This window comes from Malaclemys terrapin, chromosome 18, assembly GCF_027887155.1.
Source record: "Malaclemys terrapin pileata isolate rMalTer1 chromosome 18, rMalTer1.hap1, whole genome shotgun sequence".
In the NCBI taxonomy this organism is placed as follows: domain Eukaryota; kingdom Metazoa; phylum Chordata; order Testudines; family Emydidae; genus Malaclemys; species Malaclemys terrapin.
Window position 1 is genome coordinate 25,612,772 of NC_071522.1, and position 22,827 is coordinate 25,635,598.

A 22,827-nucleotide genomic window follows, 5' to 3' on the forward strand; every position below is an offset into this window, starting at 1 on the left:
TGGGGGGCCTGGGCTTCCAGGCTGCGGAGAGAAGCCCTGGCTCCCAAGATCCCAGGGTCCCCAAAACCCTCTCCTCGCGGGGGTAATGTTCTGGTTACTGCACAGCTCTAGGAGGAGGGGAGGTATCCGATGCCCCACAAGCCACCAATCCTCCCTGCCAAGGTCCCAGTAACTACGATAGCCTGTGAGAACATCCTAACCTTTAGGTCACTCTCCCTGCCAGGTAAAAGGGTGTGAGCTGGACCCCTCCCTGCCACCGGAGTCCAGCACTGCTGATAAAGCCAAGTGTGGACTAAACTAAGCCCCTGGTTAACCCTTTCCCAGAGGAATCCAGAAGCCACTGATAATTGCAGGCTACATGGTGACCTCTCTCTCAGGTCACTCCCCCATCCTGGAATAGGGGTTGGTGAGTCCTGGACGAATGCCGTTCAGCTGGGAACATGCTCCCCCTTCTCGTGCCGAGGACTACATGAGATGGGTGCAGTGGGCACTCCCGATAAAGGGGACAGTGTGACAGCTGCCTTTCAAATAGGCCCCAGGCATGGGGGGGCCACAGCACCCAATTCCTCTGCCCCCGCAACTTTCTTCGCTGCTTTAACGTACAATCACAACCTGCTCCGCTGACACCTCTGACTCCTGAAAGCCCTAACGCTCCTGGGGAGCAGGCCATGCCCTGCCCTGCCCTGGCTGCCCCGGGTGTTACCTCGGAGGGAATCGTTCTAGATTCCAATGAGTGGCAGCTCCAGGGAAGAGCCTTATCTGGGGGGAGGCTGTATCAGACCCGCCCGACCCAGGCAGGCTCCCAGGTACTCTCTGCTCAGGGCTGATAAGGCTCCTTAGCAGTTTCTCTCCAAACAAATTCCAGTTCAAGACACCTGAGAGCTCCACAGGAGGGCAGCATCCCCAGAGCGCAGCAGGGCGGGGTTAGGGGGAGCAGTCGGTAGCAGCACCTGCCCCTCGTACAGCCAGAGCGAGAAGTGCCAGCCTCTCTGCACAGAGCAGCAGTGTTCAGCCTGGGCCAGACGTGCTGCAGTGATGGGTAAGAGCGGGCTCGGAGAGCCAAAGGGTCTGTGGGGCAGCGCTGATCCCTTCTGCTCCGCACTAGGGCCGGGTGGGCGTGTTCAGCTGGGATTGGAACCCACCAGCACTTGTGGGTGCGAATGTGGGGCTGGAACTCAACGTGGGGCGCTCCCACCTCGCCCGGGGATAACTGGGGGGAAGGGCAGAGAGACACCTGGGCTGAGACTCAGAGGAGCAGAGACCCCAGCTCCAGGGAGACAGTCACTCCTGCCCAGCCGGGTTAAATTGCCCAGCTGTGTGACAGCCCCCCCATCCCCGAGGGGTTCCCCCCCCCCAGTATGTCACAGCAGGGTAATGTGCGTATTGAACGGCAGGGGTTGCCAGAGACTGGCTGGGAGAGGCCTTTGGGGATGGAGGAAGCAGCACTAAGGTACATGCCAACCTCCCTACAGAGGAGGGGCCGTGCCCCGCAGGTGTGGGGCAGGGAGCTGGGACACTGCGTGGTGGGTCATTGTCTGGCCCAGGCCCTTCCTAGCCGGAGGCCGAGGCCGAGGCATTTCCTTCAGGTCACCTTCCACTGCAGCTTGGCCACGGGCCCCCATAGCCACTAGCCCAGCCAGGGATCCCAAGTGGGGATTGTCACGGCTGGCTCCTCCCTGCCGCCAGCAGCTCTTCACTGCCAGGGAATTCCTGAAATCCTGTGTGCACCTCCCCCACCCACCTCCTGGGGCTGTGAGTGCCCCCCCTGGACAGCCCCCCCCCGAGCTCTGAGTGCCCCTGGCCAGTCCCTCCCCTCAGCCCCCCCCCCACTTCCTGGGGCTCTGAGTGCCCTCAGCCAGTCCCCCTCCCACACCCCGGGGCTGAGTGACCTTGGCCAACCCCCGTCCCTTCAGGAGGAACTCCCAGTACCCACTCAGCCCCCACACCTCAGGGTTCCCCTCCCTGCGGCTCTGTGGCCATACCCCACCAGGGCCGGCTTTAGGCCAATTCAACCAATTCCCCTGAATCGGGCCCCGGGCCCAAGCCCCGGTACGGTGTACCAGCAAGAGCCGGTTTCGCTGTACCAGGGTGGCACGGCTTCCCCAGGGGGCAATTTAAAGGACCTAGGGCTCCCAGCAGGGGCCGGAGCCCCAGGCCCTTTAAATTGCTACCAGACCCCCACTGCTGGAGCCCTGGGGTAGGGCTGCGGGGCTCTGGGGGCTATTTAAAAAGTCCAGGGCTCCCGCTGCCTCTACTGCCCCGGCCCTTTAAATAGCCACTGGAGCCCCGCTGCTTCCCCAGGGCTCCCGCGGCTATTTAAAGGGCCGGGGCGGTAGAAGCAGGGGAGCCCTGGGCCCTTTAAATAGCCCCCAGAGCCCTGGGATAGCGGGGGACTCGGGGGATATTTAAAGGGCCGGGGTTCCAGCTGCCTCTGCTGCACCCCGTCCCCGCACCAGCCCCGCACCCCCTGCTCTGCCCGCAGACAGCCCCATCTCCAGCCAGCCCTGCACCCCCTGTCCGCAGCCAGCCCCTGCTGCACCCCTGCCCTACCTCCAGCCCCGCTCCCTCTGTTCTGCCCGCTCCAGCCCCGCCCCCCTGCCCTGCCTGCAGCCAGCCTCTGCCGCACCCCCTGCCCTGTCTCCAGGCAACCCCTGCCGCACCCCCCTGCGGCCCTGCCCAAAGCCAACCAGCCCCACACACCCCTGTCTCCAACCAGCCCCGCACCACTTGCCCTGCCTGCAGCCAGACCCTACCTCCAGTGAGCCCCTGCCCTGCCTCTAGCCAGCCCCATGTCCACTGGTGCCCTGCAGTTCCCAGGGCAGTAACCCTGCACACCTGCTTCAATGAGGGGGGCAGGGAGCAGCTGGGACCCACACATGTGCACATCACTAGGGTGACCAGACAGCAAGTGTGAAAAATCGGGACAGGGGGTGGGGGATAATAGGATCCTATAAGAAAAAGACCCAAAAATCGGGACTGTCCCTATAAAATCAGGACATCTGGTCACCCTAGCACACCCCCAGGGAGTGGCGGGGACCCACACACATGAAACGGAGCTCATTAATAACCGATCAACAGCATATATGATGCAATTTACATAATATATAATTTTATTATTTATATAGTTATGGAAAGTAAATAATACATGGAAGAAATGAAAGGCTTTTTTTTACATTTTTTTTTGTTAGTCATCCCTGCCGGGGCCCCGCCAAAAATGTTCAAATTGGGCCCCGCCCTTCCTAAAGCCGGCCCTGCTGGAGAGAACAGGAGGATTCAGTCAGCAGGGGCTGCCGATCTGTCCCATTCACCAGGGCTGCCATCCTGCGGCTTCAGCATTAGTGGCTGGGGTGACTTGGGGAAAGGTCTCAACCTCCCCCCATACCACTTCACTGCTGCCAGAATCCCTCCTGCCCCCCCCCCCCGCTACAGTCCCCTCCCTACCCAACCTGGGTGGGGCTGGAGGAGAGGGGTCTGAGAACTTGAGCTGTGGATTGGAGGTGGAACAGCTGTCAGGGGCACTGAGGGAGAAGTGGCAGGAGCTCCCCGTACAAGGAGGGGGGTTGCCACTGGAGGTCACTAGGAAGGACAACAAGACTCCATCCTGGGGGTCAGGAGGGGGAATCCATCCCTCAGAGGTGGGCAGGGGCTGGGGGGAAATGCTGCTGGTTCCAGGGGCCGTTAATCCCCCCTGATTCCTCGGAGGCGTCTGAGTCTCAGACAGGTTCTCGTTCCCTTGCAGCATGAGGACGTCACGGCCAATGTGATGCGCCAGCTCCGTATCATGCGGCACTTGTGCCAGGTGCCCGAGGCGCTGCAGGGCCTGTGCCTCTGAGGCCACCAGCAACTCCCGCTCCCTGCTGCAGGTACTGCTCTGGCTCTCTGTAAATGGGGAGCTAGTGGAAGGGGAAATGGAGCCCCCTGGCACTCACAGAAAGCTGATTACAGAATGAGCCCGAACTGAGAGGCACCGTATCCACCCCCCATAAAGAGCCAGACTTCAGTGGTGATACACCCCAGCTGGGGTAGCAACAGGATTGAGAACGAGGTAGGAAGTTCAGAGCAGCAAGGAAAGCCTGGAGGGGAACTTGAGAAGAGAGGTTGGAAAAGTGCAGCAAAGAGAAAGATGCAGACCTAGCTGTTGGGTCCAGGTCTATGCCCATGGACAAAAAGAGCAGAGAAGGAGAGCATGCCTGGGCTGTGCTGAGAAGGTTAGCCCAGGGAGAAGGGCATGAGAAAGTGTACAAGCGTGGCCTAATGCCAAGATGGGAGCAAGAGTTCTTTGTTTTGGGGGCAGAGAAGCAGGCCATATCAAAAGACACGGCCTGCTTAGGAAATTGCTGAGTGGCTGAACGAGGGGCCAGGGCCCTAAGAAGTTAGAAAGAAAGGAGAAGGTGTCCTCTGACACAAACCCCCATGAGGCAGGCAAGGTGGAGGTGGCTGGGGTGGCCATGGACCTTGCAGACCCTCCACCAACACACCCTGCTGCAGGGAGATGAAGGACGAAATGATTGGCCCAGAGATGAAGCAGACTGGAGGAGGGACAAACACAAGGGTGGAGCAGTCCATGGTGGGTTCTCAGAGCCTGACCGAAAAGGTTTTGGCAGATGCAGCGGCAGTAGCAAAAAGGCAACAGAAGACGCTAAAGGCTTCAGAAGAGGCTCTGCAAGCAGCTGTTCATGAGACTGAGTGGCTGCAGGAAGAGCGTCGGGATACTGCAGAAGAGAAGGTTTGCCCCGAGCGAGCTGGCACTGGAGCTGCAGACACTGCGCACGGGCTGTACAAGCGCGCAGCCGGTGACAGCGATGAGATGAGGAGGGATGAAGCTTGGAGAAGAATAGAACTTGCCCCTGCGTGGGCCAGGTTCTAAGGAGGAGGGTATATAACGGGGGGCTTGGCCTGTGGGCTATAAAGCCTGGAGCTAGGCCAAATGGATTACAGAGTGAGCTCCAGCTGAGGGGAAACCAGGGGAAACCGCAACAAAGGTACAGGAGCAGGCCTAGCTGTTGGGTACAGGGCCTTGGGGCAGAGCCTAGAATCCAGGGTAGGACTGGTTCTCCCACGGTCTCTAAGGAAGGGGATGTACAGGGCCATAGAAAGGGCTACCAAGGCCAGCAAGGGCAGGCCGAGCCAAAGTCAGGCTGAGGAAAAGCCCCCAAGGGACAGAGGATCTTGTTTCAGTTCAAGACATTTTTTGACTTTTTGTTTGGGATGAGCGCGACCCAGGAAGGAGTGGGACTAAAAGATGGTTGCCTGGCCGAAGGGCTGAGTTCCCAGCCAAAAACCTGCTGGCGGGCGTGCTAGCCCAAGAAATCTGTGACCCCAGGCCTTGAAGAAAGGGGCACCTATCGCTGAGTGAACTCTGTTACAAGCCTGCTTCCATTGTGGAAACAGCCTGGTATTGGCGAGTGGTGGGGATGGCCTGTGGGCGAGGATGGCTGGAGGGGTCATACAGGAGGGGCAGCAGCGTCCAGTGAGGAGATCGGGGAATGGGTTGTTTGCAGTCCTGCCACTGAGCGGTAACGTGACCCTGGCCAGGTCACTCTCCCACCTGGTGCCTCACTTTCTCTATCTTTGAAATGGGGATCATCCCGACCCACATTAAGAAAGGGTTTGATCCTCGGCTCTTGCTTCCCAAATCCCTGCCCTCCTTGCCCCACACAGACCTCTGCCCTGTTGCTCAAACTCCCATGCACATGTTAGTGCCTGTGTCACCCCCGCAACTGCAAGGTCTCATGTACATCTCCTGTCAGCAAACTGAAGCTGCCACTAGATCCAGAATCGGAATCGCAGTTCCTGTGCGCTGCCCTGAATGGAGTCTAGACCCTGGGCATGGGGAAGGCCAACGCTCACATCCAGGTAGATCATCAACCTACTCCTCTGTCCCAGGAGCAGGATGGCGTCTGGTTCGTGCTCCCTTCGGTAGCTGGAGCTGCTGAGTTGGGAGTGTGGTGGGCAGAGATGGGAACAGGCCATAGGATGAATCAAGTCTCAGGGGGAGACTCCCTGTGTGTGGGAGAGGATGTTGCCCCTCTGTGGGGAATCCCTTCCTTGCAGATGCTGGGCTTTGGGTGCTGGACTCTGCCAGGAAGCCCAGCTCCCATCCCTAGCAGCTTGGCTGTTCCCTACACTGCTGTGCACCAGGCCCACTGCAGAGAGCTGCTCTGGGGAAGGACTACAGAGCCTGCTGTCATCCTGGCAGGTATCACCCCAGTTTCCATAATCCTGACCCCTGGTCTCCCTCCGCTGGCAGGCTCTGAGCAAGGCCTGCCCAGAGAACATGGATGACGAGCTCTCGATCCTGCTGACAGCACCCCCCAGCACAGACAAACTCCAGCACATCTTGGAGGTGAGCAGAATGGGGAGGGGCCGCAGGGGTTTTACCTTAGCCCTGGGGACTCCTAGAAAGAAGAGACTGGAAAATCCATGTTTCTATTGGATCCTTCCGAGTATGCATTCGTGATATAAACTCACTGGGTGACCTTGGGGTAACTCACTTCCCCCTTACGGCATCAGTCTTCTCCACTATCAAATCTACACTGGGGAAGAAGGACAGAAGCCCCGACAACCACCTTCACCTCTGGGTGTCTGGTCTTGGGAGCCGAAACCAACTGGACTATCTGCCCCATCTCCTAAACTGCCCTGTCTTTCCCTCCTACGGCCTTGTCCTTAGTGCTGAGCCTGGCCCCTTCCCAGCTTGTCCCTGACCTTTAAAGGACTCTCCAAGCCCCTCCCATGCCTGCTTCCCTTGGGGTCTCTCTCCTGGCTGAGCACAGGCTGCCCTTCTATCTCTCAGCAGGCCTGGGTCCTAGTCACAGGCTGCGTCTTGTCACGTGACCCCCACACTTATTCCCTTCACCCTAGGGAGCTGCATCACCTGGGCCAGGTGCAGTTGAGCTCCAACCCCTTTCCTGGCCATCTCACCCTGGGACAGGTTGAAACTGGTAACCTGTGGGTAACAGTAACTGGTTGCTCGCAAAGGTGCTGAAGACACAATGGAAGAGGAAATCCTTTGGCCTGGATTGAAATTATTCCGACTGAAAGTGAATGAGAGAAAATAGGTCCAGAGTTCTCTTCCTAGCAGCAGAAAATGTAGCGATTGATAGAGGTTCAGGTCAGAAAGGACCATTATGTGCATCTAGTCGCCCCTCCTGTATAACTCAGGGCCTAGAATGTGACCAAGTGGTTCCTTCAGCCAACCATAGCATGGGACTGAGCCAGAGCATGTCTTTTGGAACAACATCCACATGCAGGAGAGCCAGCTGGCTACCAGAAAATCTCTCTTCTGCAGTGACGTGGGGTTAAGGGACACGGGGGAAAAGACATGGAGGCTGCGACTAAACTTAGAGCAGGGTGGGAAACCGAGACACAGTTGGGACCTGACTAAACTACAGGTCTGTCATGCATTTGTAATCTGCTGACCCCCACATGTTGTTCAGAGCCTATGGACAACACAGCTCCTAAAGTTTGTTTGTTCTGTGCTTATCCCGTATGTACCAGCAGGGCTGGATGGCCTTTCTCACTGTGATGTGGGGAGCAGGTCCTGGGTACTAAGGATCTGAAGAAGCTCTCAAGACTAATTTTTTAAAATAATTGTTATCAATGAATTGGGAGAAAACATACAATCACTGCGGATAAGATTGGGGGGTGACAAAATACAGGCAGAGTGGTAATTCCTGATGGCCAGAGGGCAGTGATATACAGCGATCTGGCTCATTCGGCCACCTGGACCCATTCAAAGAAAACAAGTTTGAGCAGAGCCCAATGCAAGGTCCTATACGTAGCCACAAGGCACGCCGGCCACACCTCCAGAATGGGGACGTGTATCCAGGAAAGCAGTGACTCTGAAAAGGATTTAGGGGCCAGAGTGGAGAAGCCACTCAATATGAGCTCCCAGTGTGATGCTGTGGTGAACAGGGCTAAAGCCATCATTAGACGAAGGAGCAGAGCCGTGAGTAGGATAGGGAGGTGACACAGCAGCAGTGAGACTGCTATTGGAATACTGCCTCCAGTCTTGGTGTCCTCCTTTGAAAAAGATGGTCCTAGAAATTGGAGCTGGGGCAGCAAAGAGCCACCAAATGTTCTGAGGGCTGGAGAAAAATGCCTTCTAGTGAGCTATTGAAAGAGCTCAACCTGTTTAGCTTATCAAAAGAAGATTGAAAGGTGACTTCACTGAAGTGTTGAAATGCCTTAATGGAGAGAAAATATTGGGTATTAAAGGGCTCTTTAATCAAGCAGAGAAAGGCAGAAAAAGACCCAATGGCTGGAAGGTGAAAAGAGACAAATTCCTATGACAAATAAGGCACAAATATTCAACAGCGAGGATGATTGAACACAGGAAGAAGCTACCAAGGAAAGTGGTGGATTCTCCATCTCTTGATCTCATTAATAAAGACTAGATGCCTTTCCGGAATGTGTTTGCCCCAAAAGTAGCTATTGTGGTAGACAGGAGGCCTGTGATATGCAGGGAGTCAGATTAGATGCTCTAACGGTCTCTGCTGCCCATAAAGTCTACTCATTTCTGAGAAACCGAGTGTAGCATTGGGAGCAGCCTCTGTTTATTAAACAATCAGTTTGTCAGCACCTGCAGGACAATTTGGTTCTTAGGACTAGTGAGCATGGACTTTTCAAGAACAAATCATTCCAGACCAATCCTAGCTCCTTCTTTGGCAGGGTTAGGGGCCTAGTGGAGGTGGGTAAACAGTAGATGTGATCTATCTTGCTGTTAATAAGGCTTTTGACACAGTCCCATAGGACATTCTCACAAGCAAACAGATGCTGCTTAGCACTGTCAGAGCAGCTTTTGCTGGGGGATTCTCCCAGCACTTTCCAATAGTGGGAAAGTATGAAATCCCCATTTGACTGCTGAGGACAGAGCCTAGAGGGGGCAGCAACTTACCCCAAGTCCCACAGGTCAATAGGAAACCAGCAATGGAACCTAGGAGTCCTGATTCCCAGTTCGCTGCTCCAATCACTCCAGCGGAGCACACTCCCTCTCAAAGCAGGGGGACCGGACATGAGGGCCTGGTTGTAATTGCCAGCTGTGGGAGGGAGTGTGCAGCAGTGGTTAGTGAAGGGGCCTGGAAATAAGGACTGCTGGGTCTATTGGAGAGTGTCACTAGGAGCAGTGCATAAGATGAGGTGTCCTATCATGTTTACTCAGATCAGATTAGGACATAATAGAATGGCTGAAATAGTTTATTTTATTTGTATTGTATTATTTTGCAATTGTTAAGAGCAGCAACTACTTAGCTCAGACTGAAGCATCTTATCTAATTTTTGAGATCTACGTGTCTCCTCTTTGAGTGCCACGAGACAATTTAACACATTGTGACAAAGAATTTTCATTGCCACTTGTTATGATTTCAAGAAACAAACTGGTTTAGTTTGAATAGGATTTTCGGTCAGAAACGGTTTCAATGAAATTTCCCCACCATCTCGATTCCTGGGCTCTATCTCTGCCTTTCGGGGGCGGGGGGGTGGGGGTTGCTGTCTATTAGAACAGGAGTCTGATTTGGATAGGGATAGAGACCTCTTCAATGTTTTTAATGAAGTAAATACTAATGGGAATTGTGTGATCATGGGAGACTTTAACTTCCCAGATATAGACTGGAGGACAAGTGCTATTAATATAATAGGGCTCAGATTTCCCTAGATGTGATAGCTGATGGATTCCTTCACCAAGTAGTTGCTGAACCAACAAGAGGGGATGCCATTTTAGATTTGGTTTTGGTGAGTAGTGAGGATCTCTTAGAAGAAATGATGGTTGCAGGAGACAGCCTTGGTTTGAGCGATCATGAGCTAATTCAGTTTAAACTAAATGGAAGGGTAAACAAAAATAGATCTGTGACTAGAGGTTTTTTTCCCAAAAGGGCTAACTTTAAAAAATTAAGGAAATTACTTAAGGAAGTGGATTGGACTGAAGAACTTGTGGAACAGATGGATCAGACTGAACAGGTTCCAAACCTCTCGGAGGCTCTTACCTTCTAAACAGGGACATCAGTTTTCTAGTGAAATCAGGAAAAAGAAAGGAGAAAACTCAAAAGAGGTTCCTCCTGGCGCTCACGTATGTGACCCCTAATACTCTCTCAGTCCTCAAAGAGAGACCTCGAGAAGGAGACTTGCTGAAGGAAAGCTACAGGGGACTCAGAGGTTTCCCTGGGCCTGGGCCCCTGTCCTGCCTGGCTGATGTCAGCATCTCTCTATGAGGTCACCACCTCCCCAGCACCTTTGACCAATAGGCTGATGTCCTGCAAAAGGCCTTTGTGATGTCACTGTCACACCCGCCCCGCCCCTGCAGTGTTAATGTCCTTCCGCAGGCCAGACCCTTTGGAGGTTTGAGCTACTCCCTGTGGATCACCCCGCTCAATGAGTGTTCATTCTAGGAAGCAAGCTGGCTAGACAGTAAAACAGCAGAGGCTGCTCTCAATGCTACACTCGGTTTCTCAGAAATGAGTAGACTTTATGGGCAGAAGAGACAGTTAGAGCATCTAATCTGACCCCCTGCATATCACAGGCCTTTCTGCACCATATGGGGCAGGCAGAGCTCTGCCTGGGCGCAGGGGGAATGGGATGGGGGTAGATCAAGGAAAGGGGGGAGGGGAATGGGTGTGAGGGAAAGAGCTCCTGTCCCAGATGAAGGAATTTGGGGGCAGAGGAAAGGACCCTGCTCCACAGAGAGGGGAGAGGGTTTCTGTGAGTGCCAGGGGCTCCATTTCTCCTTCCACTAGCTCCGCATTTACAGAGAGCCAGAGCAGTACCTGCAGCAGGGAGCGGGAGTTGCTGGTGGCCTCAGAGGCACAGGCCCTGCAGCGCCTCGGGCACCTGGCGCAAGTGCCGCATGATACGGAGCTGGCGCATCACATTGGCCGTGACGTCTTCCTACTACAAGGGAACAAGAACCTCTCTGAGACTCAGACGCCTCCAAGGAATCAGGGGGGATTAACGGCCCCTGGAACCAGCAGCATTTCCACCCAGCCCCTGCCCACCTCTGAGGGATGGATTTCCCCTCCTGACCCCCAGGATGGAGTCTTGTTGTCCTTCCTAGTGACCTCCAGTGGCAACCCCCCTCCTTGTACGGGGAGCTCCTGCCACCTCCCCCTCAGTGCCCCTGACAGCTGTTCCACCTCCAATCCACAGCTCAAGTTCTCAGACCCCTCTCCTCCAGCCCCACCCAGGTTGGGTAGGGAGGGGACTGTAGCGGGGGGGCAGGAGGGATTCTGGCAGCCGTGAAGTGGGATGTGGGGAGGTTGAGACCTTTCCCCAAGTCACCCCCATCCCATTTCCCTTTCCCCAGCCACTAATGCGGAAGCCGCAGGATGGCAGCCCTGGTGAATGGGACGGATCGGCAGCCCCTGCTGACTAGGGTTACCATATGTCCGGTTTTTCCCGGATATGTCCTGCTTTTCGGCAATCAAACCCCCGTCCGGGGGGAATTGCCGAAAAGCCAAACATGTCCGGGAAAATGCTGGCCGGGCACTTCACCTCCCGCGGCTGCCGTGCTCCGCTCCTCCCCTATCAGACTTTAAGAGCCAAGCTGCGCGAGCGAGCGCTACTGGCTTCGGGCAGCCCCCCCACCTCCGGACCCCGAGCCACGGGCCAGGCACTTCCCTTGCCGGTTCCAGATGCTCTGCTCCAGCGGCTCGGGGGAAGCGCCGACCGGGGATGCAGGGTCTGGGGGCTGCCCGGCAAACCGTGAAGCCGGTAGCGCTGGGGCAGCCCTTTCCCCATGGCTGGGAGTGGGAGGGAGGAGGGGGCTGAGTTAGGACGGGGAAGGGGCGGAGTTGGGGCAGGGCTAGGGGTGGGGAAATGGGCGGGGCCAGGGCCCGTGGAGGGTCCTCTTTTTTTTATTTATTAGACATGGTAACCCTACTGCTGACTGAATCCTCCTGTTCTCTCCAGAAGGGGTCCAGCCTTGCCAGCAGCAGGACAAGCGTCCCCTGCCCATGTGCCTCAGCCCTGCCTGGTCAGACGCCATCACCCGTCAGTCCTTGGCCTCCCAGGCTGCCAGTGATGAGAGCAACTCTGGGTGGTGGCTCGGGTGACACAGACACCAGACCACTAGGAATTGGGTGCGGCCCTGTGGGACAGGAGAGTCTCGCAGAGGGCACTTGGGGGACTCTCCTGCCCTTCCCAAGAGCAATAGCACCCTGTCCTAATAACATAAGTCTGGGATGAGGCAAAGCTTGTCATTAATTAGCCTGGCTAAAGAGCTGGGTGGAGCTGCTCCGGGGACAAGCTGGCTCGCTCCTGCTCATGGAGGTGAATTCATCTCCCTTCCCAGGAGCACCTGCTCTCCCTTTCATTCCCCACCAGGCTCCTTGTGCAAGGCCAGCGAATGGCCACAGGATGGGAATGAGGCCTGGGCCCCGCCCCAATCTCCTGAGTCTAATGCAGCTGCTCACCTTGTCCCCCATCAGCTGCTGGGTTTCCCCCAGGAGGGAGTAGGTGACAGGGAGAGAGACACACACACATTTGTCCTTCTTGTTGCAGGGCTTGTGTCCTTCCAATCCCATTGGTGGCTGCACAGTGGGCAGAGTCCTCGCTGCGTGCCCGGCCCAACAGAATTGCAGGGCGTGGTGTGGAACACAGAAAGAGATAGAAAGACTCATCCTCCAGCCGGGGTCAGTCTGAGAGAAATTGGCTGGGGTCCCAGTCTCACTCTTCTAGCGGGTGCCATTTCCCAGCTGGGTTCCTTACCCCTCTGGTGCAGCAGCAGTTGGTAGAGCCGGTAAACCCCCTCCCTGGCCTGCCGGCTGATGTCCTTGGCTGGGTCACTGACGGACAGAGCGAGCTGTGCCCTGTGGTGACCCATCCTGGGGAATTCCGCTGAGTTCTAATGGACGGGAGAGAGAGAGGGGACTCCATCAGCATTTTCCTGTCAGCTCCCAGCTGCTACAGGATGACAGGGAGGCATGAACCTGTAGCATGGTCCCCTTAAAAGCCCAGAGTCACCACTTAACTAGGACAAGAAGAACTTGACTCAAGCCAGGCTCACTCTCTGCTCTGACTCTGCCCCCCCGAAGAGGAACACTCCTAACCCACAGCCCCTCGGAGCCAGATCACCTACGCCTGGAGTCAGGAAGCTGGGGTCAGAGGTCACTTATGTCAAACTCAGGGAGGGTGATGGTGGATCTGAGCAGGGCCGTGCTGCTCTTAATGGCCCTGGATCTCTGTCGCGGCACCCTGGACACGATCCAGTAGTTAATGTGCTGTGGGGAAAGGAGGCATTGCACTGGCTGCCCTGACCAAGGACGCCCACTGGGGGCCCGGCTAGGAGGACAGACTGGAAAATGGATCTAAGAGTGAAGGTAAAATTGCCCCCACCCCTCTCGTCGGGCTCACCTCCAAGATGTACTGGAGCCTGTCGGTGTCTGGGGACTCTGCCAGACGGTTCCCCAGCATGGCGTCCAGGAGGTCTGGCAAGACCCTAGGCAGATCCTGAAAGCAAGGGAGAGCCATGGGTCAGAGTTAGGGAAACTGGGGCTAAACTTGCCACAGGATGGGAAGTGGGGTCTCTGGGAAGCACTGGTGAGACCCCCAAACACATATCCTGGCCTCTCTCATTCACATCCCACTGCAGGCAATTAGCAAGGATTCATGGCAGGATGACAGCTGGCTCTTCTATCCATGACTTTAGAATGATCTACCTGCACTTGGGTGGTGTCCTTCTCCATGCCCAGGGTGAAGACGGCGTGCAGGGCAGCTCGGAGGAGGTGGGTCTCCAGCTCTGGCTCCAGGGCAGGTGTCATGGTGCTGGCAAGAGAGAGGAGCCGGTATTAGACTGTGCAGTGCGGGGATGGGACTGGCACCAACACGCAGGTGAAACTGCAGGGAAATAGGCACAGGCTGGCAAGAAGGGAAACTGAGGCACCGAGCCAGGGAATGACAAGGCCAAGGTTTCTCAGACAGACAGTGGCTGGGCAGGAATAGCCCCTGTTCCCTGGACCCTGCTGCCCCTCCTGTATCTGATCCTGGGTGTGAGCCTCTCTCCAAAGCCAACTCCTTCAGGAGCCCATAGCAAAGAGACCCCCCCCCCACGCTGTCCTGGACTCCCTGAGAGGTGCCTCCCCCCAACTGGAGCACCAAGGACCAAAGTGGCAGCATCTAGTGTCAGTGGGGTTCATGTGGCTCAGGCCAGACCCCTGGGCTGGGGACCCGCCCCCATAGAACTGATCGAGGGCCTGGGCCCAGGGTGTTCACAGTCCTGCCCTCACCTCTCCCGGAGCCCAGCCTGACTTCTCACCTGGAACAAAGCTGCGGTGTCCATCGGCCTCACTGCTGCCCGATTCCCAGGCACTGCTGCTGTCCCATGGGGAGCGGGCCGAGCTGCTGGTGGTGGGACAGGGATCCTCCACCTCCTGCCCTGGGGAGGCTGGAAGGTCCTCAGTGACCGGGCAGGGCGATGCCTCCTGCTGGGAATCAGGGCTGGGCTCCAGGGGCTGCTGCTGCCCACACAACATGCCCCAGAGTCACCCTGCCCGGCTCCCCTCCTGCGCTGGGTCCTGCCTGCCCAGCCGCATCCTGGCCCAGCTCCATTTCGACCTGGCCTCTCCCACCTCGGCGCCTGCGCTGGGAGCGGGTTTTCTCCGCCAGAAGGCTGGGCACTTCCACCTCCTGGCCTGGCCGGGAGCTCCTTCCCCGCCAGTGGGGACGGAGGAGCCGCTCTGCTCCTGGGGAAGATGGCAGCTGCTTCCCTCAGGCTCTGGGGCCACCTGCAGAGCCTTCTTCCTGAACATCCTCAGGAGCCTGGCCATCCTGGAACCGAGCGGGGAGCGGGCGTGAGTCTGGGGTCAAGGCAGCCTCTCACTAACCAGCCTGTTTGGTCCCTCCCCATCCCTGCCCCAGCCAGAGCAGCTCCTCCTCCCCCACAGGGGTGCACGTAATGCAATCTACACGCACTGGCAGGAGTTCATTGCATGATCTGCTCCCAGCGTTCCCCCTCGTCACCCCTGGGGCTGCAATGCCCGGGGAGTCTCCTCCTTTTCCATCACTGGGCTCAGTCACTTTGGACAAGCAGCTCCCTCTTGCTGTCCCAGGCCACACTCCCCCCAGGCTAGAGAAGGAACAGAACCCAGGAGTCTGGACTTCTCCTGGGAAACCATTCCCCAGGTCAAAGTCCCGAGGCAGAGCAAGGCCAGGACCCCTGCCTTTCCCATTGATTTCCATGCTCAGCAGCTCACAGGGTCTGGCCCAGCTCAGAGACGCTCAGCCTGGGGAACGGTCTCCCACAAGGGAAGGGTTGGGAGCCCCATTGCTGGGACCTTTCCAAACACACTGGAGACGGCTCTGGAGAAGCCCCTCCCCGGTCTGAGAGCGAGGAGCTCCTGGGGGCGGTTTGCAAATCCAATCTCCTTTGGGAGAGATTCTTTCCCCCTCTTTCTGCCTCTCCCCAGACAGACAGGGGACGCCAACGGGGAACCCTAATGCCACTCACTTGCTCTGCTGACAGAGCGATGGATGGAGGATGTTCAGTGTCATCCCTCGCCCTTCTCCTCACTCCCCAAAGCCAAGGCAGGCTGGAGAGGGTGGTGGTGACCTGAGGAGTTACCCTGCCCAGCCAGCAGGCAATGTGATAGCACTGGACGATCGACTGGCTGTGAAAACAAGAGTCTGTCTTATTGCCAAGGGACAGAGAAACTCGGCCAGCAGCAGGGGGTGCAGAACACTGGCCTAGTGCGGGGGTGACAGCGCCTCCGGGATCCTGACATCCCGGCACTTTACACACCTTCCTGGAGCCTCCCAACCCCCCTGGGCTGTAGGGGCTGCGACCCCAACCCCACTGATGAGAACCAGGCCTGGGGCGGGGAAGCTACTGGCTCAGGGTCACCAAGTGTCAGAGCCAGGGATGGGACCCAGCAGTCCTTATTTCCAGGCCCCTTCACTAACCACTGCTGCACACTCCCTCCCACAGCTGGCAATTACAACCAGGCCCTCATGTCCGGTCCCCCTGCTTTGAGAGGGAGTGTGCTCCGCTGGAGTGATTGGAGCAGGGAACTGGGAGTCAGGACTCCTGGGTTCCATTGCTGGTTTCCTATTGACCTGTAGGACTTTGGGTAAGTTGCTCCCCGCTCTAGGCTCTGTCCCCAGCAGTCAAATGGGGATTTCATACTTTCCCACTATTGGAAAGTGCTGGGAGAATCCCCCAGCAAAAGCTGCTCTGACAGTGCTAAGCAGCATCTGACCATTAGAGGTCGGAGCGCACTGCCCAGGAGGAGGAGTGTTTGGTTCTGGGCTGTTGGAGTACGGGCTTGCAACCATCTGTGCACACATATTATACTAATTGCATCTAGACCTCATCTCCCTAGTTTGTTTGTGAGAATGTCCTTATTAACACCAAGATGGATCACATCTACTGTTTACCCACCTCCACTAGGCCCGTAACCCTGCCAAAGAAGGAGCTAGGATTGGTTTGGAATGATTTGTTCTTGACAAGTCCATGCTCACTAGTCCTAAGAACCAAATTGTCCTGTAGGTGCTGACAAACTGATTGTTTAATAAGGAGTTCCAGTATCTTTCCAGGTATGTTAATTGATGGGAAGACGTTCTTTTTCAGGGATCTCTGACGAGAACTGGGGCACAGCACTTAGTTTGTTGAGGCCATAAAATGGAGACAGGCACCTCCTTTCTTCTCCCAGCACGCCAGATACCTAAAAGGGTGGGACTCACATCCCTCAATGGGCTTTAAAAAAGACAATGGTTACAATGTGGCCCTGACCATTTCTGGTTTCTGCAGACTGGATGTTTTAGCAAAGTTTAGAATTCCTTGGTGCTCAACACCGTGAAACTCCCCTTTCTCCTTCACAAAGGGCTTTAACGCCCCTTATCTCACCCAGGCTCTCGACTGCCCAAAGTTGGAGAATTGTCCCTGTTCCCACTGCAGAGCACCCCCCACGACACACACACAGAGTCCTCCTGGTGGTGGGAGGGGAACAGAGGAAAGGACAGAAGACGTAAGAGATGAAGAGAAAGGAGGGAGGGATGGAGGAAAAGGTAAAACAAAAAGGACAAACCCTAATGTCCCCAGTGATTCTAAGGGACAAAATCCCAGGTGGGGAATAAAATTCGACCACCTTAAGCTAGTGTTTTCCATGCCTAGAATTCAGCTGGCGCCAGATGCATCAGACTGAACAGGTTCCAAACCTCTCGGAGGCTCTTACCTTCTAAACAGGGACGTCTGTTTTCTAGTAAAATCAGGAAAAAGAAAGGAGAAAACTCAAAAGAGGTTCCTCCTGGCGCTCATGTAGGTGAACCTAAATACTCTCTCAGTCCTCAAAGAGAGACCTCGAGAAGGAGACTTGCTGAAGCAAAGCTACAGGGAACTCTGAGGTTTCCCTTGCCCTGCGCCCCTGTCCTGCCTGGCTGATGTCAGCATCTCTCTGTGAGGTCACCACCTCCCCAGCACCTTTGACCAATAGGCTGATGTCCTGCAAAAGTCCTTTGTGATGTCACTGCCACACCCACTCCTCCCCTGCAGTGTTAATGTCCTGCCACAGGGCAGACACTTTGGAGGTTTGAGCTACACAAAGAGGAGACACTTAGATCTCAAACATTAGATGAGATGTTTCAGTCTGAGCTAAGTAGTTGCTGCTCTTAACAATTGCAACGTAATAAAATACAAATAAAATAGACTATTTCAGCCATTCTATTATGTCATAATCTGATCTGAGTAAACATGATAGGACACCTCATCTTATGCACTGCTCCTAGTGACACTCTCCAATAGATCCCCATCCTCCACCTGTCGGGAGGTAGGTAGGAGCGGATTGTTATCCCTACTTGAAAGAGGGAGAAGCTAAGGCTGAGAAAGGAGAATTGAGTTGTCTTAGGTCACACAGCCAGTCCGTGGCAGAGTTGAGAATAGGACCCAAGAGCCCTGATTTTCAAACTAACCATCGGATCTTGAATTTCAGACATTGAATGACCTGAATAAAGTGCTCTCAAGTGAGTTCCAGACTAGCAAGAGTTCATAGTAATTATTCAGCAAGTATTTTAGGAGAACTGGAATGGTAGAGAAAATAATGAACTGCAGAGAAGCAGCAAAATTTGTCGAACATATGACTGGTTATGACTATTTACTTGGTCTTAAAAGAAAACAACAGGGACCTGAGTCTCCTCCCTGTCAATAACCACCTGCTCAGCCAATCAGGGTAGAGACCGAGGGGCGGGAGGATGAGGGTTCTCACCAGAGAGCCCAAATGATGGCCCAGGTCACCGCTGGGGATCACTGTCTGAGCACTATTTCAGCCCCACATTTTTCGGTGGACCTCCCACAATGGGAGTTGTAGAGCACCCCCCACGACACACACACCCCCCTCCTGGTGGTGGGAGGGGAACAGGGAAAGGACAAAAGAAGTAAGAGATGAAAAGAAAGGAGGGAGGGATGGAGGAAAAGGTAAAAGAAAAAGGACAAACCTTAATGTCACCAGAGATTCTAAGGGACAAAATCCCAGGTGGGGAATAAAATTCGACCACCTTAAGCTAGTGTTTTCCATGCCTAGAATTCAGCTGGCGCCAGATGCATCAGACTGAACAGGTTCCAAACCTCTCAGAGGCTCTTACCTTCTAAACAGGGACGTCAGTTTTCTAGTGAAATCAGGAAAGAGAAAGGAGAAAACTCAAAAGAGGTTCCTCCTGGTGGTCACATACATGAACCCAAATACTCTCTCAGACCTCAAAGAGAGATCTCGAGAGGAGACTTGCTGAAGCAAAGCCACAGGGGTCTCTGAGGTTTCCCTGGCCCTGCGCCCCTGTCCTGCCTGGCTGATGTCAGCATCCCTCTGTGAGGTCACCACCTCCCCTGCACCTTTGGCCAATAGGCTGAGGTCCTGCAAAACGCCTTTGTGATGTCACTGCCACACCCACCCCTCCCCTGCAGTGCTAATGTCCTGCCACAGGGCAGACACTTTGGAGGTTTGAGCTACTCCCTGTGGATCACCCCACTCAATGAGTGTTCATTCTAGGAAGCAAGCCGGCTAGACAGTAAAACATCAAAAGCTGCTCTCAATGCTACACTTGGTTTCTCAGAAATGAGTAGACTTTATGGACAGAAGAGACAGTTAGAGCATCTAATCTGACCCCCTGCATATCACAGGCCTCCTGTCCACCACAATAGCTATTTTTGGGGCAAACACATTCCGGAAAGGCATCTAGTCTTTATTAATGACATCAAGAGATGGAGAATCCACCACTTTCCTTGGTAGCTTCTTCCTGTGTTCAGTCATCCTCGCTGTTGAATATTTGTGCCTTATTTGTCATAGGAATTTGTCTCTTTTCACCTTCCAGCCATTGGGTCTTGTTCTGCCTTTCTCTGCTAGACTAGAGAGCCCTTTAATACCCAGTATTTTCTCTCCATTAAGGCACTTCAACACTTCAATGAAGTCCCCTTCAATCTTATTTTGATAAGCTAAACAGGTTGAGCTCTTTCAATAGCTCACTAGAAGGCATTTTTTTCCAGCCCTCAGAACATTTGGTGGCTCTTTGCTGCCCCAGCTCCAATTTCTAGGACCATCTTTTTCAAAGGAGGACACCAAGACTGGAGGCAGTATTCCAATAGCAGTCTCACTGTTGCTGCTGTCACCTCCCTATCCTACTCACGGCTCTGCTCCTACGTCTAATGATGGCTTTAGCCCTGTTCACCACAGCATCACACTGGGAGCTCATGTTGAGTGGCTTCTCCACTCTGGCCCCTAAATCCTTTTCAGAGTCACTGCTTTCCTGGATACACGTCCCCATTCTGGAGGTGTGGCCGGCGTGCCTTGTTGCCATGCATAGGACCTTACATTGGGCTCTGCTCAAACTTGTTTTCTTTGAATGGGTCCAGCTGGCCGAATGAGCCAGATCGCTCTGTATCACTGCCCTCTGGCCATCAGGAATTACCACTCTGCCTGTATTTTGTCACCCCCCAATCTTATCCGCAGTGATTGTATGTTTTCTCCCAATTCATTGATAATAATTATTTTAAAAAATTAGTCCTTGAGAGCTTCCTTAGTACCCAGGACCTGCTCCCCACATCACAGTGAGAAATGCTGTCCAGCCCTGCTGGTACATACGGGGTAAGCACAGAAGAAACGTACCTTTAGAAGCTGTGTTGTCCATAGGCTCTGAACAACATGTGGGGGTCAGCAGATTACAAACGCACGACAGACCTGTAGTGTAGACAGGTCCCAACTGTGTCTCGGTTTCCCACCCTGTAAAATGGGGAGAACAAACAAAACCTTGATTAGCTCCATTTGATAGCTGGGGAAACCGAGGCACCCAGCGGTGCAGAGACTCGCTCATGGTCCCAAAGCCAGGAATAGAAAACAGCAGATCTGATAACCAGGCCTGGGACCTAACCCTGGTTTTCCTGGCCTTGCTGCTCTAAGTTTAGTCACAGCCTCCATGTCTTTTCCCCCGTGTCCCTTAACCCCACGTCACTGCAGAAGAGAGATTTTCTGGTAGCCAGCTGGCTCTCCTGCATGTGGATGTCGTTCCAAAAGACGTGCTCTGGCTCAGTCCCATGCTATGGTTGGCTGAAGGAACCACTTGGTCACATTCTAGGCCCTGAGTTATACAGGAGGGGCGACTAGATGCACAGAATGGTCCTTTCTGACCTGAACCTCTATCAATCGCTACATTTTCTGCTGCTAGGAAGAGAACTCTGGACCTATTTTCTCTCATTCACTTTCAGTCGGAATAATTTCAATCCAGGCCAAAGGATTTCCTCTTCCATTGTGTCTTCAGCACCTTTGGGAGCAACCAGTTACTGTTACCCACAGGTTTCCAGTTTCAACCTGTCCCAGGGTGAGATGGCCAGGAAAGGGGTTGGAGCTCAACTGCACCTGGCCCAGGTGATGCAGTTCCCTAGGGTGAAGGGAATAAGTGTGGGGGTCACGTGACAAGACGCAGCCTGTGACTAGGACCCAGGCCTGCTGAGAGATAGAAGGGCAGCCTGTGCTCAGCCAGGAGAGAGACCCCAAGGGAAGCAGGCATGGGAGGGGCTTGGAGAGTCCTTTAAAGGTCAGGGACAAGCTGGGAAGGGGCCAGGCTGAGCACTAAGGACCAGGCCCTAGGAGGGAAAGACAGGGCAGTTTAGGAGATGGGGCAGATAGTCCAGTTGGTTTCGGCTCCCAGGACCAGACACCCAGAGGTGACGGTGATTGTCGGGGCTTCTGTCCTTCTTCCCCAGTGTAGATTTGATAGTGGAGAAGACTGATGCCGTAAGGGGGAAGTGAGTTACCCCAAGGTCACCCAGTGAGTTTATATCACGAATGCATACTCGGAAGGATCCAATAGAAACATGGATTTTCCAGTCTCTTCTTTCTAGGAGTCCCCAGGGCTAAGGTAAAACCCCTGCGGCCCCTCCCCATTCTGCTCACCTCCAAGATGTGCTGGAGTTTGTCTGTGCTGGGGGGTGCTGTCAGCAGGATCGAGAGCTCGTCATCCATGTTCTCTGGGCAGGCCTTGCTCAGAGCCTGCCAGCGGAGGGAGACCAGGGGTCAGGAGCCTGCATTAGCACCGGTGTGCCATTGACCAGGAGCAGGCTGAGGTAAGCGCCGCCTGGCCGCAGCTCGCACCCAGAAACCCTGCCCCAGGTCGGAACCCCCTCCCGCACCCAAATTCCCTCCTAGACCTCACACCCGGCACCCCAACCCCCTGCCCCAGGTCGGAACCCCCTCCCGCACCCAAATTCCCTCCTAGACCTCACACCCGGCACCCCAACCCCCTGCCCCAGGTCGGAACCCCCTCCTGTACCCTAATCCCTCCCAGACCCCACACCCCCACCCGCACCCCAATCCCCTACCCCAGCCCTGAGCCCCCTCCCGCACCCAAACTCCCTCCCAGAGTCCGCACCCCAACCCTCTGCCCCAGCCCGGATCCCCCTATGGCACCCCAAACCCCTAATCTCCAGTCCAATCCCAGAACACGCATCCCCACCGGAGCCCTCACCCCTCCCTGCACTCCAACCCCCAGCTCCAGCCCAGTGAAAGTGAGTGAGGGTGTGAGAGCCAGCGACTGAGGGAGGTGGGCTGGGCTGGAGTGAGTGGGGGTGGGGCCTTGGGGAAGGGCATGAAAGGGGTTGGGTCAAGGGCGTTTGGTTTTGTGCAAGTAGAAAGTTGGCAACTCTACTTAAGGACCTTTGAAAAGCAGCCTCCTTAGCACCGCTCCTGATACCAGGGGCCAAGGCGCCCCGGACATGATAACCACAATAGGCCAGAGCAAAACGCTGCGTTAGAAATCGGAGCTCAGGCTGCCAAGCGAACGATAGCTGTCAGACAGGAGATGCGGGAATTAAGGTTGTGTCTTCAGCCAGCAGCTGGTGTTCATCCGTTTGCACCACACACACAGCTGTAGGCAGGGCCACTATTTCCTTGTCTGTCTGCCTGTTTAGCGTCTCTCGGTCCTTACTGTGCCCATCACCGTGGTGTAGGGTGACCAGATGTCCTGATTTTATAGGGAGAGACCCGATTTTTGGGTCTTTTTCTTATATAGGCTCCTATTACCCCCCCACCCCCGTCCCGATTTTTCACACTTAATGTCTGGTCACCCTACCGTGGTGTCTGAGTGGCAAACCAAGGGTTTGACGTGTGCATATGAAACTGCCTGAGTGGAAGGACGTGGTTTGGTGTGGATCAGTGACTGCTGGGGCAATTGGTGGCAGAAGGCTCTGAGGGCCTGGCTCATTCCGACCTGGCTCATTCCAATGGCTTCTACAGCTGAGAGCAGCCCAGTCTCCTGCCTGGGTCGGACGCAAACCAGGAAGTACAGGACCACGGTTAATAAGAGCAGCTCAAAAGATCATTTTCGCTGAGTCCAGCCCTGCACAGATTTCCAGTTTAGGTTTGCATT

At 55.1% G+C, this 22,827-nt stretch overlaps 1 long non-coding RNA gene across 3 annotated transcripts; it reads left to right on the top strand.

The window, feature by feature from the left end:
* Window positions 1–926: 926 nt before the first annotated feature.
* On the top strand, window positions 927–21,515 carry LOC128825801 (uncharacterized). 3 transcript variants are annotated; one of them, XR_008442738.1, is made up of 3 exons: window positions 927–1,039; window positions 3,740–3,863; window positions 21,291–21,515. It is a non-coding gene; the product is annotated as an uncharacterized LOC128825801 (long non-coding RNA). The 3 variants fall into 3 exon arrangements; XR_008442737.1 differs by having other exon boundaries at window positions 21,305–21,515; XR_008442736.1 differs by lacking the exon at window positions 21,291–21,515 and having other exon boundaries at window positions 3,740–8,405.
* Window positions 21,516–22,827: the final 1,312 nt, after the last annotated feature.